The sequence below is a fragment of the Halyomorpha halys genome, unplaced genomic scaffold, assembly GCF_000696795.3.
Source record: "Halyomorpha halys isolate HHAL.00 unplaced genomic scaffold, Hhal_1.1 Scaffold522.1, whole genome shotgun sequence".
Taxonomy (NCBI): Eukaryota; Metazoa; Arthropoda; class Insecta; order Hemiptera; family Pentatomidae; genus Halyomorpha; species Halyomorpha halys.
In genome coordinates this window covers 655,942-661,750 of record NW_027107635.1, presented here as the reverse complement: position 1 = coordinate 661,750, position 5,809 = coordinate 655,942, and the positions used below count along the sequence as shown (strand labels likewise).

Below are 5,809 nucleotides of genomic sequence, written 5' to 3'. Positions count from 1 at the left end.
GGTCGTAATTACTCCTACTAACCATGGAAATATGATTTGGATTATGGATTATTTCTATAGGGGCTTATTAAACAACCAACTTCAACCATTCTGCTAACGATAACTTAAAATTATGGTTCTAACTGAGGAACGAATGGCCGAATACAGTTCACCATAGGTCACCATGTACATCTTTGGGTATATTTTACTACATAGACTCTTTTATTATACAATCTATTTGAAGAATTTGATCAATGAACAATTTTTAATCCATTAAACGAGATATCCAGTATTTTCCCTGGATAACGAGAAAAAGGTTCAATCTAGGTAGCCAATCAGTCAAATCACTATTTATAGCTTTGCATAGCTATTGCCCAAGGTTCAGTACCTGTGTCGATTTGAATTATATAGATTAACAGTAAGGTAATTCATGGTCTATTAAATTCTATAGTATAAAAAATCAATAATGTAAAATGATTATTATTTCAACCGACATAATATTACATAATTGTTATTTAATGATCTAAATATGGAACTATATGGTAGATTCGATATATTTCATTATTACTTTAACGTTTAAATAGGTTTATAGCGTTGCCATATTAGAGTAGATCGTCTAAAGCTTTATTAATGCTTGAGCGGGTATGAATCAAGCAAAACGCTTCAGTGTACAGCGTAAAATCCGATTATGCCAGTTTTAAATTCAATAAACTGTTTAGAGAAAATCCCCTGGATTTGCTAAGCTGTTTGGATGTAATAGTGGTTCAACCGCAACCACTATTCACTCAAACATTAATTAATCTCTGAGGAACCTCTTATTACTGTAACCAGGAAACGAAACAAACTGTTAAATTTCATATAACTTAATAAATTTATCTTTTATTACTGTTTTGGTGTAATAAAAGTTATTTATAATATTTTTTGTAATATAAATAAAGATTTTTTAAAAATTTTACTTCTTCAAACTTTTAAATAAGCATTTAATTATAACTTTTATTTTTTAATAATAAAACAAATAAGTAATTGATAACCTGCTTATTACAAAATATGGAATACCTATTAGTGCTGTTTAGGGGGTTCGTAGAATAAGCACGCATTAGAAACTTTCCTTTTTCAAATATATGCTAGTAAATAAATGAAAATCAGGATAATTATAAGAAGAAAATCATTCTAATAACCACTCTGCTCTTTTTGATGAATACAATTGATACAATGGGTCAGAAATACATATATAAGTATTAAAAAAAAATAAAATAAATAACCGATTGAAACAAGAAAGAAAAAATAATCTACTGAAAATTAATTTACATTTCTTATCTGAACTATTTAAATCACAATGTTTCTTCTAGCAAATAAAAAGATAATGTAATATAAGATTAAAAATAGTAAAACATAGTCCTAAATACACTAGTTTTTTTATTGGCTGTAGATGTAAAAACATTGGACAAGCGGTGTAGCTGTTGGCCTGTTGTTGAGTAAATAGGCTGCGAGTTCTTAGAAGTGTTGTTTAAAGAGAAAAAAAACTTCCATTTCAGTTGGAAACGGTTGTGAAAAAAGATACATGAACATCAAACACCATATGGAATAACAGCTACTGGCCTGACATGTTGCCATGTTCTAAACAACTAACAGTATAAAAACAAAACAGAGTTGAATTCCATCAACAAAACTCTCATGACTTTAAACGATAAAAAAATAATCTGCGTCTTCAAATAAACTTTAAATATAATAAATATTGATACAAATTCACAATAATTACGCAAAAAACAAGAAATCTATTTAAACTAATCAACTAAAAATACATGAAAAATTAAGACAAATGAGCGACCTTAACTAATACATTTTATTTAACAATTTAGTTAATTTTATTTATAATATTTCCAACAAACTGCCACTTCTAATTTATACTTTTAATCACGCAAAACCACGTGACTCTTGTCTGCTCGAGCAATCCTGATGAAGGCCTGAACGTTGAACGAAACGTCGGCATAAATAAATTTTTTTTTCTTTATTTGTTGACCGCAACACTGACCACTTTCTCCTCAAATTCACGCGATGTGCCCAACGTTGGAAGATATTCGTTGCATCGTGGAGCAGCAGTATGAATATTGGTCTTAAATATTGCTTATAAGTTTACTTTTTGTTAGCTATGTTTATTTTACACTATTTAGTTTTAATTATTTTGCTCTTTTTTTTTTTAATATTTTCAGTCGATTAAAGTAATACGACTAAACTAATTTATTCATATTACTTATGGTCCTAAATAAAGCCGATTCTAATATTTTGTAGTAAAACATTACTTATATAAGTTTTATTTTAATTTTAATGTAATTAATTGATATTCCTAATATTGAATGATCAAATGGTCAAATGGTCATTTCATAATATTCCATTTTTCTCATCTTACGCCTTTTAGATAAATTATCAATAATATATATTTTTTTAAATGCATAAAAAGTTACAGAATTAAGTTTCACTAACTCCTACCTCTCTGGATTCCTCCTTCAGTTAGATCAAGACGGCAAGTTGAAAAAACATCTACTAGTTATCTGGATTGAAACTCTTCCGTACATCACCCGATATCTGAGACTTGCGAGTACCCACCCACATTCCCTAGGTGTTTTCTCAGCTTGTTAGCTGAGGGATTATTATTCTCGAGGGAGGAGGGTCATGGTTATTCCTGGACGACATCAGACCCCCGTCGATAAAAATCTTTACGACACGAGAAACCAGTCTCTGTTTTATTGCATCCCCATTCGAACCGTTGTGATTGTTAATTTTTACCTCTGAGAATGAGTTAAAAATCATGAAATATTTTATTTTAATATGGAATTATGGCTGTTATATTCATTTGATTTTCATAAGTCCTATAAATCCTGAACTAGTAGTCAAAAATTTATGAATTTATTTTATAGTTATTTCTTCCTGATTGGCATTATTATAAAATAGAATATAGTAAGATTAGAATAAGATTAAGATTTATGGGTCAATTTTTTTTATATATTTAAAATTGAGATTATAAACAAGCGGCTTACGATATAGAGACCAAGTAATAATAGAATTTTGAATTATTTTGTGGGATGGTTTACTATTTCGAATATATTATTTCTTTTTCGGGTTTTGAGGTCATTATTGGCCGAGGGATATTTAGAATAAATTATTTATTTGACTTTGACCTATCAGTTGGTACCTGTTTGTATCAATTGGTGATGACATTTCTGCGTCTGATGTTTATTGTTTGTGACATTTCAGGTATTGACATTTCCTATGGTGGTGCCAACTTTGATTTGAAATCCAAACGTTCATATTATTCCACCTTCAGAGGCTGAGCAACATAGTTTATATATAATTTTATTGACTGAAACGTTGGAATCAGTAATTATTACTCCAAAATGTTTGCGGTTCCTTCGGCTTAAAAGCAGTTTCTGAGATGATCAATAATCATCCATCAGAGTATTGAGTGAGTATCGATATCAGAGTATTGAGTGATCCGCGAGGAGTATTGAGTGATCAAAGTATTGAGCATCAGAGTATTGAGTGAGCCGCTGCAGAAGTGTTTGTTAAACTGTAAGTCTTATTAGTAATAGCATCAAAATTTTATTTTTATCGATTTCATCAAAATTTAGTCGTTAATCGATCCTGAAGGTTCTTATCAGTTCTTCCTATCTCGCCAGTCTCCCTCTCTAAACTCACCGGCAACCATGCTTTTCACCAAACTCTGCAACTATTTCTTCTTGGGTAGTCCAATTTTTTGTCTCTTTGTCAGGCGACGACAATTATTTGACAACCGTTCCTCTGGGATTCTTTGTAAATTGCTGCACTGTTTTAGCCCTTAGTATTATTTAGAACATGCTAGAGTATATAACTGTCACACCACCTCTTGTAGTCCATTTCCTTTGATAACGTCTTTTTTTCTATTTTGTAAAAATCTATGGTTCTGATGATTTCTACTTAACTAGAAAGTTGGCATCTCTCCTCGTTAAAAAGATTTATCTTCTAATGGATTTGCATTAAAGTAGTCAGTTACTCCAATAATGACTCTTTAGGCTCAATCTATATCATCAAACGAAGTGTTACCAATTTTAATCTGCGATATATGCTATAGGCGTTATCCGAGAAAGCTTCGTTTCTGCCTTTTCAGAAGTTCTTTGCCTATTTCATAGTTTCGTCTTTGTATCAGATCGAAAATAGCTTTGTTGTCTGAAGTAATTTGTTTTTTTAATTTGGCACAGAAGCACTGCGGCCAATAAGGCCAATTTTGCGCTAATTAAAGACAATTAATTGTTTGAAGTCATACTCCAAGGTTCTTCTTATTTATGTATTTCAGATGTTCAACATGGGGTGTTATGCATAATATAAAGATCTTGAGTATTTAAATCTGTATTGATAATCATTTCTTGCTGGTACAGGCAAATTATTTAGAGTTCCAGTGAGCGCGTATGGAGTTCATTAGCGTTTGGAAAACAGTTTCATGTAAGTCGGTTATTATTAAATTAATTTGAAGAAGCTGAGTACAGCCTCTTGAGGTAGACCTTGGGGTTTGTTTGTATTTAGACAGTTTATGAAATTTTATTCAAATAAAAGTCGTGCGAAAAATTATCTACTCAAATTTTATATATTTGCTATATAACATCTTCCTTCTTACTCAGGACACGAACAGGTGTGCTGCGAAAATTCTACCGTAGCTGTGGAAAATGTAAGAGATATGTTAAGGGCTAAGAGTAAACATAGCACCCTTCCGGTATCATATATTCCTGTCCCTTGATCAAATATATGGCTCCCTTCTCACAAGACCACTATATATCGACTAGGATAACTGGAAATGTTCTATATCCAGGATCTAATATGATTTATTGGGTGCCTATCATAGTACTTTTAATGTAAAATGATATTCATAGATCAGTCAATTAAACCTTAGTTATTAGAGGACGCCTGAATATTGCTCAATAATTCGAAATCGTATTCGAATAACAATTTATATCTAAAATTAGAGATCGCAATTACGATTGAATAGTTTTTGCTACTATGCTCATACAAAATCGACCTAAAGAAAAATAAGGAGTTACTTACAGCAAGGTATGATGAAATTCCAGAATACATTTTTATAACACTCCCGTTTAGAACTACTTCCCGGCGAGACTTAGCTGAGGCACAATTCCGGCCAAGACGGGTTGACTTTTATTCCATGGTGGTCCCACATAATTAAATATCGACCCTCTCACCGTAGTTAGAATGTATTAATTAATTATAGGATGACCCATTCCCCCTTTGTCAGAAATAACTAGGTAGAGCGTAAAAACAACGATTTTTTCGTTTTCTAGTTCTGCAAGAAAAAACACAAACTATTAATAAACCCAATTAAGTATTTCTTCCTATTACTGCTATAAGGTACAGAATTATTCCTTTAATGAGATGTAGTAAAAAAAAACTTGTTTGTAATATTTGGACTAAATACTTTCTGAAACAAACATTTTTTATTCCAATTGTTTTATTTTGCAGGTAACTTACCTATTCCTTTATTAATGATTGTTATTTAATGGTTTTTAAAAATGACAAAACAAATAAATTATTAAATGAAGTATTGAATGAAGAATAGAAAATTTAGGTTAAACAAAATAATAGTCTTTTTAACTACAATTAAAAACTTAAAAGATTGTCTCTACCTTTAAATTTTTAGAGTGCTACCAATGGGTTAGTTTCTCTACACGCCTGTAACACTCCATTTTAATCAAGATCAAATTTACTAAATGTATTGTATAATATGCAGTTGTAAATTTCAATAAAGGTATTTTTAAAAAACGTTTTAATTATTTAATATTTAATCTAAAGC

The 5,809-nt window shown here is 30.6% G+C and overlaps 1 protein-coding gene across 2 annotated transcripts in view; it reads left to right on the top strand.

Moving 5' to 3' along the window:
* unc-13-4A (BAI1 associated protein 3) overlaps positions 1-5,809 on the top strand; it is a 413,601-nt gene that overhangs the window by 79,462 nt on the left and 328,330 nt on the right. The gene's annotated exons all lie outside the window — the stretch shown is intronic.